Source organism: Thunnus albacares, chromosome 19, assembly GCF_914725855.1.
Source record: "Thunnus albacares chromosome 19, fThuAlb1.1, whole genome shotgun sequence".
Classification (NCBI taxonomy): Eukaryota; Metazoa; Chordata; class Actinopteri; order Scombriformes; family Scombridae; genus Thunnus; species Thunnus albacares.
The window spans coordinates 27,671,708-27,688,314 of record NC_058124.1 but is presented as its reverse complement, the minus strand read 5'-3'; the positions used below and the strand labels follow the sequence as shown (position 1 = coordinate 27,688,314).

Below are 16,607 nucleotides of genomic sequence, written 5' to 3'. Positions count from 1 at the left end.
ATTCATTACTTTTTTTGGCCACTTCAGGACAGAAAAACTCTTTATCAAGCTGAAAAAGACACAATTCTGTCATATTGTTGGAAAGACACGTTGTTATGGTGACTATGTTAGCAAATCCACATCCAGCAGACACAGAATAACATGATCATCCATTAGGAGTGTCGGTGTTTGCTTGTCGTGTTTGTGTTTAGCTCTGGCTTGGTTTCAACCAACTCTATGAGAAATATCTGTGTCTTTAGCTGCTAAACGTTCCAGTTTCTTCACCAGTTAGTCTCTAACTGTGTCTGTCTGCAGTTTGCTGCTGAGCAGGAAGTGTACGGCGGGTTTATCAGAGGTTGTTTGATGAAAACAGCTGCTGCTGGAAACACTGAATGTGAGCTAAAAGACAGTAAGAAAGCTCTGTGTGGCTTTGTTACCACAGACGATTCCTTTCAAACCACGTGTACTTTAAGAACGACAGTTAAAAGTCCTGTAAACTAAAAAGGAGAAACACGCTACAAAAATCAGTTCCTGACACCTGACTGTCTGACTGACAGAGTGAAGCAGGGACACAGAGTTCATCTCTGCAGCGTCAAAGTGTAGTAGTGAATTATTTAACAGCTGTTCAACCTTTATAAATGGCTCCGACCTCCTGCTGGTCACCTCCACCACCACAACCACCACAACCACCACAACCACCACTCTGCAGAGGGACGGACGCTCTTATGGAGCGCTCAAAGAAAATGGACATTTTTCTTCTCCCTCCATACACATCGACTGTATTTTTTAGTATATTTGATTTAATGAGATTAATTTCCTGCAAAACCCAAGTGTGTAATCATTTACAATAAACGGTCAGTTCCTTGAGACGGGCCTCATGCAAGAACATTTCTGTATTCTTATCTTGCAACTCTCATAATGTCACAAACTTGTAGCAAATCTCTGGTTTCAGCCAGATGAGCGTCATCTGTTCACGAGGAGGTTAAACGTTCCTGAGTTTTCATCATTAGCACCGTCGACGCCCCTTAAAATGTCAATATAAGGCGACCTGAAAAGAAGAATCTGAGGTCGCTGCTGTCATGAAAACCAGCGGACACATTCATCAGCGTCAGTCGTCGTATTAGAGGAGCCGAATTAGAAAATACGAATCCATCAGAGCAGCAGCTGCACTGCGTCAGAAATAAAGAGGGAAACGCTTTGACATGAAGTCGAAACAACAAGCGTTTCTCCCCTTGTGAAGAAAGTCAAGACAGGTGAATTTAATTTGTGTGAGAAAACTGATGAATGCCACGAATGTTCTTTAAATCTCTCCTACGTGCCTCTTAAGAGTGAATCTGTTCATGCGAGCGGTTCTCGCAAGGCTCTTTCTTCAGATGATAAAATACGGCTATGAATTATAAATCCTGGATTACCGCCGTGAGACAGCAGCAGCATCCCCTCCTTCCTTTTTTCCTTTCTCCACAGAGACCTGAACGCAGCCAGCGAGTCCAGGCCTGCAGAGGGGAGCGCTTAATTATTGTTTCTGATGCTCCCCCACAGACGGGTGGGGCCTCATAACTAATTAGGTACAGTTTGTGCAGGAGATGAAAAGAACACACACATGGCTTCACCTGCTGGGTACTCCTGTTTAATAATTCAATCACACCCTCCGGCTGACTCACACAAATGTACAAAACCAACTTTATACACAGAAGACTCTTGTTTTGTTTGTTTTGCAATTTTTTGTTTATACTTTTCAGGTTATTTTTATCTTCTTTTTTTGTTTTTTTTTCTGGCAAAATTTAAAGCTGCATTGCAGGAAGTTTTTAAATCTGGTGTCTGGTATGACATTCCCGTCCGACTGCAAGGCTTACTGGGTATACATGGCTAAAAGCTGTTGTAATTTTCACTTTGTTAACTTTTAATATTTTTTTCAGGTGAGAAAGTTACCATTTAGATTCCCAATATGTGGTCAGTTTATCCAAATAACGCTCCGACGACAGCCACATACGTCATAAAGCACATCGTCAACAATGTCACTGCCAGAAGGGGGAGACAAAATTTCTGCACTGCAGGTTTAAAAGCAAAATTTGTATTTTAAAGATGATTTTTTTCTTACCAACTGGCAGAAAACAATCCAATTTCCTGTTGTTTGCCACTTCGCTTGTCGCTCAAGTTTTTCCAAGATGTTTAAAAGGTGAAAACTCTCAAAAGTACATATTTGTCAACTCACATAACATGACAAAAAAAACTACATTTACAATCAGGTGTGGTTACTTCAAAATGTCAAATGTTTATAAACTATCAAAAACAGCCTTGTCTGGGTCAAGATTTTCTGGTAAATGTCAACCTGTCGAGAAACATGTGACGAGTCTGGTAGAAGCCCAGTTTTAACCCCCGATAGGTCGCCTCCATTTAGTTACTGCCAGATCAGTTATCATGTGACGTGCAGTTTTTAAGGTCACTACGTTTGATTAATTGTCTGGACAATCAATGATCAGGCTCGGTTTAATTTCTGGCAGGTCAGAAATTTTGGTCGGTTGGTCCTCAGTTTCAGGAGTCTCAAAAGATGCGTTTTAAACTATAGTCAAGTTCATTTATTTATAGAGTACATTTAAAACCAGCAAATGTTGACCAGATGCTTTACACAGAAATTAAATTATTGGATTATTAGATTGATAGTTACAATAAGAAAAAAAAACATGAACGATCAAATATAAACACAGGAAACACAGACATAGATAAGAGGATATAAGTAAATTAATAAAAACATAGAATATCTTGGCAAATAATAGACAAATAAATAAAAGCCAGAGTGTGGTCAGGCATGACTTCATGATCACAAATCAGATGCTGAAGAGAAGAGATGGGTCTTTAGATGGATTTTAAAGACATCAATAGAAGGGGAAGATCTAATTAGTGCCAAACTATTCAACAATTTAGGGCCGACAACTGAAAACGCTCGATCACCTTTGGTTTTTAACTGGGTGTGAGGAATGGAGAGCAGTGATTGGTCAGCAGATCTGAGGGGTGGAATAGGGGACGAGCAGTTCAGAGATGTAACCTGGTGTCAGTGCTTTCAAAACAAATAAAAGAATCTTAAAAATCAATTCTGTACCTCACTGGTAACCAAGAGAGGCCAGTTCAGGGGAGATATGGTTTCTCTTCTTGGTATAAGAGAAGAGTCTCGCTGCTTTTAAACCAGCTGCAGGCGAGATAGAGCTGACTGACTGATTCCTACATTGAGAGAATTGCAGTAGTTGAGGCGAGAGGAAACAAAAGCCTGAACTATGGTCTCTGAAAACTTTAACAGACAAGAATGAGTTTAACTGTGATCTAAGATAGAAGAAGTCACTGCTGACAACTGAGTCGATTTGTTTATCTAATTTTAAACAAGAGTCAAAGATAACACCAAGATTTCTTACGTGGGACTTTACACTCAACGACAGAGGTCCGAGGGCATTGAATGTGGTTGTGGAGTTGTCTGCAGGGTTGTCCGAAGATTAGGACCTTTGCTTTATTCTGAATTAGTTGAAGGAAGCTTTTTGCCATCCAGGATTTGACATCCTCAGCGCAATTAAGAAGGGAGTTAACTGCATGGACCACATGGTTTCAGTGGGAGGTACAGCTGGGTGTCGTCGGCATAACAACGGTAGCAGATATAGTTTCTGAAAAAAAGACCCCAAAGGAGGCATATATAGGGAAAATAAAATAGGGCCTAATATGGAGCCTTGTGGTACTCCACAGGAGATGGGTGCCAGGACACATTATCAATTCTGACAGAGGCTGATCCATCTTGGAGGTACGAGGCAAACCAGTACGAGAAGGACCTGTCCCTGAATGCCAACAACATGGTTAAGGTGCTCCAAGAGGATGGAGTGATCGACTGTGTTGAAGGCAGCTGAGAGATATAAAAGAATTAAAATAGTGTAAGTTCCTGAATCTAAAGACAAGAACAAATCATTTGTCACCTTCACAAGAGCAAACTCTGAGATATGGAGCGGGACAGAGTGCACAGTAAACTCGGCAGCCACACATTTCTCTGTTTTGTGTCTTCAGGTTAGGCTAACCCATTGTTGCTAACTTTGGAGCTAACCCCCTTTACTTTTCCAGCATTTGAGGAAACAACAGACTTGATTTTTTTTAGCATTTATTAACTGACACACTGTAGTCTGTACTGTACATTTACTGCCTGACTGACAACTTACTACTAACCTTTTCCTCTGCTCCGCTCACATCCACCGTCACTTCTCTGCCCCTCACTCTTTCCCGCTCGCTACGCTTATATACTATTTAACGGAGCCACGCGACCAGTGGTTTCCCAGGCAACGACAGAGGTTGACTCACGTACCAGAGCAGCGTTGCACAGAGACTCCCAAACGTATAATGGATATTCATTCGGATGTCAAATATTAAAAAACATTTTTTTGGCCTGGCGGGGGTTCTCATTGTGTCATTATGGAGAAACACAGATTCAGTAAACGTTGAGTACAGTTAGACCCAGCAGTCTCCGTTAGGTTGGGCGAGTTCAAAGTTGTGAAAACAACAGGTACAGGTAATTTGTTAGTCTGTCCCTCCCGCCACAGGAAATAATGGATTACTCCTGGAAAGCTGTTGATGTAGCACTTTTCTCCTTATGAAAATAACACGGAGATTATTCGACCAATGAGAATTTCGTCGGACGAGAGCATATCTACCAACTAATCAACCAGTCGACCTGCAGACTACAGCCCTAGTCCAGCACTTTCTTAAGTAGGCGTGAGGGAATAAGGTCTAAGGGACATGTGCTAAGGTTCATATGAGAGATAATATGTGTCAAAGAGAAGAGAGAAATTGGTTCAAAGTTGATGAGAATTGAGGAACATGAGCTTAACTCTCTAACTGAACTGACGGACAGTAGGAGGGTGGTGATATCTGGGATTGTATGGTGTCAATTTTGCTAATAAAGAATCTGGTGTTGCTTCATGACAATTCATGACTGCAGGGTTGAGTGCTGTATTTACTGTATTAAATTAAACTTTGGGTTTGTGGGCATGTTCGAAGATGATATCAGAAAAATATTTTGGTTCTCTCTGCTTTGACAGACTGTTGATATTTAACCAACAGTATCTCAGATGCTGGTAAGACACTTATCTGTTTTTACAATCCATTTATAATCAGCTCTCCTGCATTCCTGCCTAACCACACAAGTTCTGGAGTTAAACCAGGCATGAGCTTTGGTTTTTGCTTCTCTAACTTTATAAAGGGGCAATTGAGTCGAGAATATTGGTCAAGTGCAGCTGAATACTGTGACCAGTTCTTCTGTGCTCAGACCAGCAGGGGGAGCTTTAATGAGAGCCAAGAAGGAATCTGAGAAGTGCTTGGCAGTGAGATGGGTAAAAGGCCTGGAATAGTTTCCTGGCAGACTGGGTTTAGGAGTCTGGGAGGGGAGTGAGGTGGAAAATATAATGGGCCAATGATCAGATAAACTGACATTATTTATCCGGACATTGGGGACCGGATATAGGGAGCTTGTTTTAATATTACTGGAGTATATTTTACAAGTTGTGGCTAAAACTGTGGACTGACTGAGAGACTGCTGTAATATAAAACTAAACTTTACTGCAGAACAGACGTATCAGATTGTCTGCATCTTCCAGACATCTGTGGCTCCATATTTTCCTTTTACTTTCTGTTCATAGCAGAGTTGCACAAAGTGACATTGCATTTCTCTCTTTTTCCTCAACACTGTTGAGGACACGGTCATCTTGTTCGAATAAACTTTAATCAAATAGTCTAAGCGCTTCGTCGCGACTGCTCGAATTGATCCGTACCCTTTGATTTTGGTCGTGCAGAAAGGAAGATTAAAACGTGTACTGTGAGTTAACACAACGTACAACATTAATAAAAACACACAGGGCCCATTTCTGCCCAACTTCACTATGATCACCGACATTCATGAGAAAGTGGCAGCACTAAAAAGCAACAGCAGGACAGAAATCTTAACGTTCCAGTGCTCTGTACCAGTGATTAATGGGCCCAGTTCAAGCACTGCTCCAAACTGGATTTGAAGTTTTTCACCAGTCATGAAAAACTGATGCATGAACAGGTGTAAAGTCCTGTAGAGTCACTGAATTAAGCTACTTCTGCTCAATATCATCATAACTGTACATTCATTGGATGTTCAGTACATCTACACACTTGTCTGCACTCCATATGCTCTGATATTGTATATGTGTGTGTGTTCAGACGATCACATTCTGTGTGACGTCAAACCAGGCAGCTGCTGCTGTTGCCGTGGCGATGCCATACCATAATGAGGCCCTCAAAGACCACACACTGCTGCTGCTGCTGCTGCTGCTGCTGTTGCTGCTGGCAGTAAATTCAGTTCTGCTCTCACATTAAAACAGCACATGTGACACCTGAGGCCTCGTTTATAAAAACTGACTTCTGATCAGATTTCATCTTCAGTCCAGACCAGTTTTCTGCTCTTTCTACGTGGTTGAGTCCCCGACCTCTGGAGATAGATCTAAAATGATCCCATGAGACGTTCTGGGCAGGGCTGTAGTATCTGAAGTGTGATCTCAAGCAACCACCAAGCATCCACATTTTAGACGTGTTGTTTTTAAATGTGTGAGAAGTCATTGTTAGCTTTGAAGGGCAGCACAGTGGCTAAGTGGTCACCTTCATATCAAGAAGGTCCTGGGTTCGACCTCTGCTGTCCCAGGTCCTTTCTGTGTGGAGTTTCTACTCGTGTTTGTGCAGGTTTCTGTCAGGTGTTCCTGCTTCCTCCCACCATCGAAGACATGTATGTTAGGGTTAATACTCCTGTCAGTGGTCCTGTCTACTGGCACTGGTCAAAGAACTGGAGCTGGTCTCTGGGCGCAGTGTGTGTTTATAGGATGGGTCATATGCAGAGGATCAATTTCCTCACAGGGATCAATAAGGTACTTCTTCTTCTTCTAACATTGTGCGACAATATTTCATTTCCATTACAAGCTGTCATCACAATTTTAAAGAATAACGCAACATTTTGGATTATTCATGTTTTTTACTGTTCCTATTTCAAACTGTACTGAGTGGTTCAAGGTACATCACAGTTGCTTCTCACTGTAAACAACAGTAACAGTATCAGCAATATTCTCTGACTTGGTTTCAAACCCTTTTAGAACTCACTGAGACCACTTTCAGACAGTATGACGAAGGTCTAGTGATGCACATCCAATCCGCTTTGGACCAGTGGCTGCAACTAATGATTATTTTCATTATCAATTAATCTGTTGATGATATTCTCAATTAATGGTTTGGTCTTTAAAATGTCAGAAAATGGTGAAAAATGTCGATAATTGTTCCCCAAAGTCCAAGATGACGTCCTCAAATGACTTGTTTTGTCCGCAATCCAAAGATATTCAATTTACTGTCACAGAGAACTAAAGAAACAGAAAATATTCACATTTAAGAAGCTGGAATCAGAAAATTTGGACATTTTCTTATTAAAAAATGTATAATTGATGATCAAATAGTTGAACACTAGTCAAACACAGCTGGGCGTCGCATCTGACGTCAATAAAAGTGGACGTTGTTTGTGTTGTGAGGGACGAACATGGCGAGTATGTATGATCTATTTATTTGGATTTATGTTCTTTGTGCAACCACTTTATGAAACATCAGTTAAAAAGATGGTGGACCAGATGTGGAGCTGAGTTTATTTGTGATAATCATGTGTGTCAGACTCACAACACAACCAATCAGCTTCCTGAATCAGCTTCAACCTGCGTCCAACCGTTGACGATGTTAGCAAGTTTTTTTTTTCCCAAATTGACTAAGACTGACTGCTGAAACCCTCATAAATACTCAAACCCTAACCGGTCCTTCAGCTGCACTGGATTCTGGTCAAAGTTTCTTCTTCTACAACAGAAATATGATGCTTAACGTCTGATCAGAACTTAGTTTGGAGGAAGAAGCCTTCTCTCATGGCTTTGCACCAAAAACTGACATTTCCTTCTACCAGACTCCTGCTGAAAGTTACCTTGATAAGAAGTCACATCATCATAGAAAGAAATATATAAATCAAACTCTTTTATGGACCAGAAGCAGTTCAGAGTTCAGGCAGATTATTTTTTTTCTTCTCACAAAGAGTTCTTCTTTAAATAAAACCGCTGTCAGCAGGCCGGGCATGTAGCAACTGCAGTATATAAAAATAGTTATTACTGTTATAAGTAGTGTCATGTCATGACTGATATTTTTGAACGTTTGACCTCAGCGCTGAAGGAACCTCACAGCGGAGGATATATGAGCCTGTTTTAACTCGGCTCGGCTGGACGAGGATTTTGGAGCCGGAACAGAGGAACGGACGGTTTGGTTTTACAGTAACTGCAGCGGCTCTCTGACTCCAGTCCAGTTTAAGCTTCTGACATCATCCCACTTTGGATTATATTTCTTGTGATGTCTCTTCATTAAAAACACTGAACCCGCTATAACTTTTACTTTTCAGCGGGAGCCTCTCTGCTCCGCTTTGATCTGTGTGTTTTTAATGGCGTTTTTACTGACTGAATTAATGACATGTGATTATTATGACAACTCGACAAATAAAATATGAACTTGGTGAAAGTCGCTCTGATTTATACAGTCATTTTTTTAATATCAAAAGATTTATAATTCACTTTTATGTGTCTTCCGGTCTTGTACTCACTAATTATCGATCCTTGTGGGTTTAATTTGATCTATGATCATGTTCTGGTCGTAACACATCCGTCTCTTAGAGGAACATTTATAAAATCACAGAAATATGATCAGGAAGCTGCGGCCTGCGAGCTGAAACACATGAATTTTATTTAGCTGTTGGTTCTTGGCTGTACTGATCAATCTGTATGATCAGTATAGAGTTCAGCATCAACATTGGAGCTCTGATTTCCTACTGGACCCTGAAGTACAGCAGCACACGGCTACCGACTGTGTGGTTTAAAGTGAGAAAGAGGATAAAAAATAAGAAAAGAGAGAAAGAAAGAAAAAGAAAAGGAGTAGAAGAAAGAATGTGGGATAAAAATAACGCAGAGATAATGTTGATGATGAATCAACATGTGTAAGAAAAGACTCTGTGGCGTCTTTAAGCCATTTAAGCCGTCTGAACGTTGAACCTCTATCTGACCTTGATGAAAATCCTAAACATGCCGGTGTGGACACACTGCAGATATGACATCACTCACCTGCGCCTGAGATGATATCATTAAATGACGAGCTGCCAAAAGGAGGCCATCTGTGTGCTGCTGAGGACTCAACCCCACACACACACACACACACACACACACACACACACACACACACACACACACACACACACACACTGCAGATACCGACTGCAGCAGAGAATCCACTTCACTACAGTCTACATCTACGATGAACTGACACGCCATCAAACAAGTACACATTTAACATTTTCTTCCTCTGATACATCAGCAACACATGTCATGTTCTCAAATTAAAACCTGACATCATTCTGTCCCACCTGATCCTTCACAAGAGACTCTCATAAAAAACTACAGGAAATAAATGAACTACAAATCCCAGAGTGCACTGCGGTCATAAACATCTACAATAAAGTTAAGTCAGAGGTTGATATTGTTCAGTTTTGGATCCGTTCAGCATCTCTGGTTCGGTGATTGATTACCTGCAACGACTCAGCTTTTAGTTGCAGCCGCTGAGGCTCATGGGTAATGTAGTATTTAGTGCCATTCAACTAAACTGATGTAAATAATGTGATTTTAACCCCATAGAATAAACATATAATCCAGGAAAAGTGTTTCTATGTTGAGGAATTTATTAGTAGTTTAGATTTTGAATTCATACTATTACATCAGAAAATAAATAAATAAATAAATAAATAAATAAATAAAGGCACCTGATTTTGATTGGACGTGGACCAAAATAGACCCACAATTGCAAAACAGTCAGGTGCATTTTCAGACCTGTAGTTGGGTTGCATCAGACCTCGACTCATCCTCCAGCTAGCTGCTAGCAACTGTCGATTTCACTCATCCACATCCCAGCATGCAAAGCGTACCTGGCTACAGGAAGTTGTTTAGCTCCAACTTGCAGAGTACTACGCCTTGTAGTCTGGTCAGACGGAGGTCGGATCAAGTTCCCACCGCAAACAAACCACTCCAGAAATCATTCGTGACCAGACGGAGACCACATCCTTCTAGGAGGGGTCTATGTGTGGTTGTTTTTTTGGTCTGAGAAGGATCGCTGTGTTCAAATCTGCTCAAAATGAATCATACTGAGGAGGAAAACCACCCAGAGTTCCTTTTGTTTGGTCTGCGCCAGAGTTTGATCAACAGCTTCCACGCCAACTCAAACAAACTAAACTAAACGGGCAAAGTTAGGTGTAAAAAGCCGGACGGCCCTGTAGTTTCCACATCTCTCTCTCTCTTTCCTGTTTCAACATGTTAATGCCCTCACGCACAAAGCCACATCCATAAAGAAAGACTTTTCCTCCTGTTTTGTGTGGAAGAACTTGACTGACCTGCACAGATCCATAACCTGAACCACATCCAACACCTATGGGATGAACTATAAACCAGTATGAAGGCTGTTAGAGCCCTGGTTTTACTGTCACATGAAGGCGTAAAGTTCAGGGGTCAACATACTTCTTGGCAACATTTACCTGCTTTAATGAGGGTTGTGTCGCAGTTTTGGTTGATTCATGTTATAATAAAGCAGATGTAGTCATAACTCAAGATGAAGCTGATGTTTGTCTTTACTGGGAGCTCCAACTTACAACTCAAGAGGACCAGTAGGACCATTTTCTCCTGCAGCAGCTCATCATATACAGCAGCTCGGCTCCTTCAGCTCAACCGCTAAACCGCCACGACATGTTGGGAACGTTTTAAAAAATCGAAAAACAACATCTGGCCTTTAAAGAGCTTTTGCGGACTATAAATTACAAGAGTTTTTACAGCCAGCGGTCGGACTGTTGATGGGACACGGAAGCTCCGAGACAGCACATGACCGAACTGGGAATATTAAAAGATCCACTCGGTTTTATTGCGGCCGACAGACAGTCGCTGAGCGGATGAATTGGAGGTGTTATAAAATACTGTTTCTGCTCTCGTCTGGATCGTCGGTTTCAAGGATTTTTTTACAAACTTTCCAGATGTTGTTTTTTAATGATGTTAAAGTATTTTTCAAGGTGAGACGACAAAAATTTACATTCTGGAAAATGTAAAGATGGTTCTCGCATTTAAGAGTCTCCGATAGTGAATTTTCCCAGCAGCACACGAACACATCATCAAGGAAATTTCTCGCAAATATATTTTCATGTGATGTTTCGACATTCCTGCTCCTTCTCCTGCCTTCATCATCTCTTTGTTCACCTCCTCTCTCTCCTCTAGAGCTGCAACAATTAGACAATTAATAGTTTGATTGATTGACAGAAAAATAACCAAAAATACCAAATATTCTCTAGTTTCAGCTCCTCAAATGTTTCATATGTGACAGATAATTAAAAAAAAACTTTTAAAGTGTGAATTTTTTTAGACAAAAATGATTAATCGAGGAGAAATAATCAGCAGATGAAACAATGATCAAATTATTCATTAGCAGCCTCTTCATCCTCCTCTCTTCCTCCTCTTTTCCTCCTCTTCCTCCTCTCTTTCCACTCCCACATCCGGATGCAGCATGGAACAGTCTATCGGACCTCATCCCTGATTCATTCCCAAAATCTCTCTCATGTATTGTTTGTTGTGACGAGCGAAGACGAAGACGAAGAGGAAGAGATGAGTGACAGAAGCGAGAAATGGAGAGCAGCTCTTCTCTTTTTCTCTCGTCTCCTTTTCCTCCTTTCTCCCCTCATTTCTCCTTTAATCTCTCCTCTTCTTCCTCCCATCTTCCACTCTTCTCTCCTTTATTTGTTCTACTTTTATTCTTTTAACACATCCACTTCCTTTCCCTGAACTTCCTCTCCTACCTGTCCTTTTACTTTCTAGTCACCCTTTCTTTTTTAAATCTCCTCCCATCCTCTCGCCTTCATCTCTCTGCTTTTGTTCCTCCTCCTCCTCCTCCTCTTCCTCCTCCTCCTCCTCCTCCTCCTCCTCCTCTGTCTGACACAGTTACCAGGTGTTGACATATTGACGCGGTCCTGCCAAAAGCGGTGGCGGCGGCGGCGCTCACCGGGCCCTTTAAGGACGAAATCCTCCCTGGCAGGCAGCAGGTTGCTATGGTAACCACGGACCAACACACACACACACACACACACACACACAATAAGAGAGTCAGGTAGAGCGAGGAGGACACCCGCTGCGTCTCATCTCCATAGAGTGTGTGTGTGTGTGTGTGTGTGTGTGTGTGTGTGTGTGTGTGTGTGTGTGTGTGTGTGTGTTTTGGAGACGATAAGATAGCGATGCTCCACTTAAGAATCAGTGTTTGCATTTTTTTCCTCGTGTCAGAGCTCACAATCACAAAAAAAAAAAAAAAGTTCCTGTTGTCGGAGAATAAACTCACTTTTTGTGTTTTTGTTTGTTCACTTTTACATTTTTATGACACTTTTGTCTTCTGTGTTTATAGTAGAAGCTACATCTACATTCATTTCTGTGATGATCAATTAATCTACAGATTTAAATGACTTCTACAGGAGGCCTCTGATGTCTCCAACTGTTCATTCATTGGTTGATTTATACGTCTGAAAACAAACTATTCGTATGTTTATTAAAGTTTGAAAGTGAAGGTTTAAATGATGATGGATGAACAATTATGATCAATATTCATGATTTCAACAACAACTGTGATCATCATTTCAGCCGCAGTCAAAACTAAACTGATAAAAACATTGAGAGGGATTTAATTACTTTAACTTCTACAACATCTCCAGAGCTGTAACTATCCATCATCTGTCTGTTAGTTTCTTCATTAATCAATTAGTTAAAATGTCAGAAAACGGTGAAAAAATGTCGATCAGTGTTTCTAAAAGCTCAACGTAACACAAAGATGTTCAGTTTATTATCATAAAGGACTAAAGAAACCAGAAAATATTCACATTTAAGAGGCTGGAATCAGAGAATTTGGACTTAATTAAAAAAACAAAACAAGACAAAACAAATGTATTTTAAATTTCTATGTAAAGCATTTTGGTCAATATTTGTTGCTGTATAAATTAATTGACTTATAAGTGTTGTAGTGAAGTGTTAATAAAAGTATTGATAATAGTAAAGTGCATTAACATTATCTGGAGTTCTGGTTTACAGCTTTCTTGGGCTGCAATTAATCGATTAAATGTCAGAAAACGGTGAAAAATGGTGATAACTGTTTCTCGAAGCCCAAAGTAACGACCTCAAACGTCTTATTTTACACCGACCAGCAGTCCACAACACAAAGATATTCAGTTTACTGTCACAGACGACTAAAGAAACCAGAAAATATTCACATTTAAGAGGCTGGAATCAGAGAATTTGGACATTTTCTTCTTAAAAAAAAAAGACTAAAAACGATTAATCATCAAAATAGTTAATTGGCAATGAATCGATTAAACAACTAATGGTTGCAGCTCTAAACATCTCACTAACAAATTAAACTCAACACTTCCTGCAGGTTTTGCACATTAAAAGTCTTCCAGCCTTCAATTTGTGGGCAGAATTTCATTCACGTTAGCTCAGCATTCAATGTGGAATTAATTATTGGTAATTATTTCGTTATGAAGCTTCTCCTTAATGTATCCAGCTATTAGAGGATTTACGGTAGATAAAAAGCAGCGGATGAACAGGGTGATACTGGTTCTGCTGCTCAGACTGAGTCCTGCACTGATTTCCATGTGGTTGCTATGAGCACCAGCAGCAGTCGGCTGGACATGACAGCCAACAACCCCCCCTTCCCCCCTCCCCCCTCCATCCATCCATCCATCTTTTCACCATCCCTCTCTCTCTCTCTCTCCATCACCATCTGCCCTCCGTCTTCCTCCTCCTCTCATTCCTCTACTGTATCAACGTCTCTCTGCTCATTTTTTAAAGCTCCTTCTAATCAGCCATTTTGACGCCGAGCTTCACCTTTATTTCTGTCTTTTCCTTCAGTAGAATTATAAAAGAAATGTAACTGAGCAGACGGGATTATGGGTAAAAATAACCTCTTCAATTCAATATTTCACAAAAAAACACATCAGTGAGAGTCAAACTGTCAAACAGTCGTTTTCTTCTCTTACTCACTGCTCACAAGTTGAAAAGGTTTAAAGCTTTTTAACCACAGAAAACTGATATCTCCTGGTTCCATAGTAGCACTTAAACATAACAGCGTATCATAGCAACATATAGCTGCACCTTCATTAAAATAGCATTATCGAAATGGTGAAAAAAACGCCTTTAATATGCGACCAACAGTCCAAAACCTGAAGATATTCTGATGACATCATTTATTTATTCATATAAAGACAGTAAATCCTCACATGTGAGAGTCTGGATCATGTGATCGATCATGCTTAAAGGCAGCCTGCGGAGTTTCTGACCTCTAGCAGCTCTATGATCAGCTGTTCTGAGCGTCTGTCTCACGTTTCTGAACAGACTGGAGTCACACAAATGTGTGAGTGAGATGGAGATTTTTTATTATATGATTGTAGCGATGCAGTGATGCTGAGCCTGATCTTACAGTTTTAGGATTCTTTTACATTCTTTTTTTTATATATAAAAATACTAGTTTTTAAATCAGAGATCAATAAATAACAAGAAGAAGTTTGTTTCTGAGGGTCAGTGGAGGAAGTCGGGCTCGGCGGGGTGTGTCTCCACAAAACCTCTAATTGTCCCAACAGTCGCTGAGAGAAACCAGTAATTCTGCACGCTGTTCCAGGTGTAACACACACACACACACACACACACACACACACACACACACACACACACACACACACACACACACACACACACACGCAGAGTCAATTACAGAGCGGCTGTGACCTAGAGCCCTAGAATCATCGCGGCGGTGACTGATTGTTTCCTCAGCTACTGTTGTCATTGTGACAGTGAGTCGCCTCGACAGGAAGCTGGCCTACATCCAACACACACACACACACACACACACACACACACACACACACACACACACACACACACACACACACACAGTCAACCTTTAAGATAAAGCTCCATGAAAACCTGGAGAAACACTGAATCAGAGTTACGTTCATTAAACAAACACATACAGAAGCAGCCTGAGCTGCTTCATCTAATCCATCCAGGAGGCCGACCTCCATCGACGTTCCCGTCCAGCGATCGGGGGGAGAGAGACGGCCACCTCTGATCACTCGTCAATAATGCAAACCGCCAGAGGAAGGTGCAAACTGCTCCACAGCAATAACAAGACAGAATAACCTGCTGCTGTTTCTGATGCTGGTTTTATTATCAACTCATCTGTTATTTCCTCAATAAACCCATAAATCATTTAACTGATAAAATGTCAAGAAAATAAAAGTGATGTCATTAAATTACAACAGTTTTACTGTCACATCATCATCTAAGAAAAAGCAGCAAATCCTCATAAATAACCAGCTGACAGTGCAGAGATGTTTCATTGATTATTCAACTGGTTGCAGATTATTTTACTGTCACTGCAGCTGTAAGAATCATTGATTCTTCTAGCGACCAATCGGTGAAGCTGTTGATACAATATTGACATATTATCCCTAAATATGAACTTTATATTATTGATATATTAAGTTGTTGTGTACAAATTCATCTTACAGGTTCAGGGTTGATCATTAAAGGTTGAATTCACATCATGTCGTCGTGTATTTGCTTCAGTCTGTACTGATATATTTAATATTTCACCTCGATTCAACGTTTACAACACTAGAACAAATCTAAATCTTTATATTCTCCAGTGATTCACACTCAACATGTTTCTCATTTCAAATCTAGAAAATCAAGAAAAGATAAATATGAAATAATGCAGGTTTACATCAAGAATATCACAATATCTTTGACCAAATATCTGGACATCAATATTGTGAGTATTGATAAATAATCATCAGTAATGTGGATATGATGACTGAGTAACAGAACAGCCACAACAGCCTTTAAAACACTAAAACCAGATCATTATATTATAATATCTAAAATCTGAGACCATATATAGTCTGATATCATGATACTGATATAATATCGATATATTTTCCAGCTCTAGTTTGGTTCCATTAAACCAAACATCTAATGATCAAAAACCATGTAGAAGACATGATGGATTTATGGTATTTATGTTTGTTCTGTGTATTAATAGTTTTGTCTCTTCAGTGGACGTTTAAGTCACAAGTTTCATGTTTTATTCACCGAGTCTGTTTCCATCGATGTCACATTTCCTCTTCATCAACACACCAACGTTTCCACCTCAGTCAAGACAACTTTTCTGCAAAATATTTGTATCAGTTGTTGAAATGCACATAAAGAAGTGGATGAAAATGAACCAAAACTCAAAGCTGAACCTGCTTAAACCTGCAGAACTTTTACATATAAATGAACGTCTGTTACATTCAAGTCTCACATGAAGCTGATTCAGCCTTTCAGCAGCAGATAAATCTCTGTGTTTCACAGTATACAGAGTCATTAAACCTCACGTCTCTTCTAGACCTTCCAAATGTTCAACTTCTGACACGAGCTGCAGCTCGAGACCACAGAAGAAGTCACATCAACAACCTTCCAGCA

General features: G+C 40.3%; 1 protein-coding gene across 6 annotated transcripts in view; it reads right to left on the bottom strand.

The window, feature by feature from the left end:
* The window catches only part of LOC122969573 (protein MTSS 1-like), a 73,226-nt gene that overhangs the window by 43,491 nt on the left and 13,128 nt on the right, over positions 1-16,607 (bottom strand). The gene's annotated exons all lie outside the window — the stretch shown is intronic.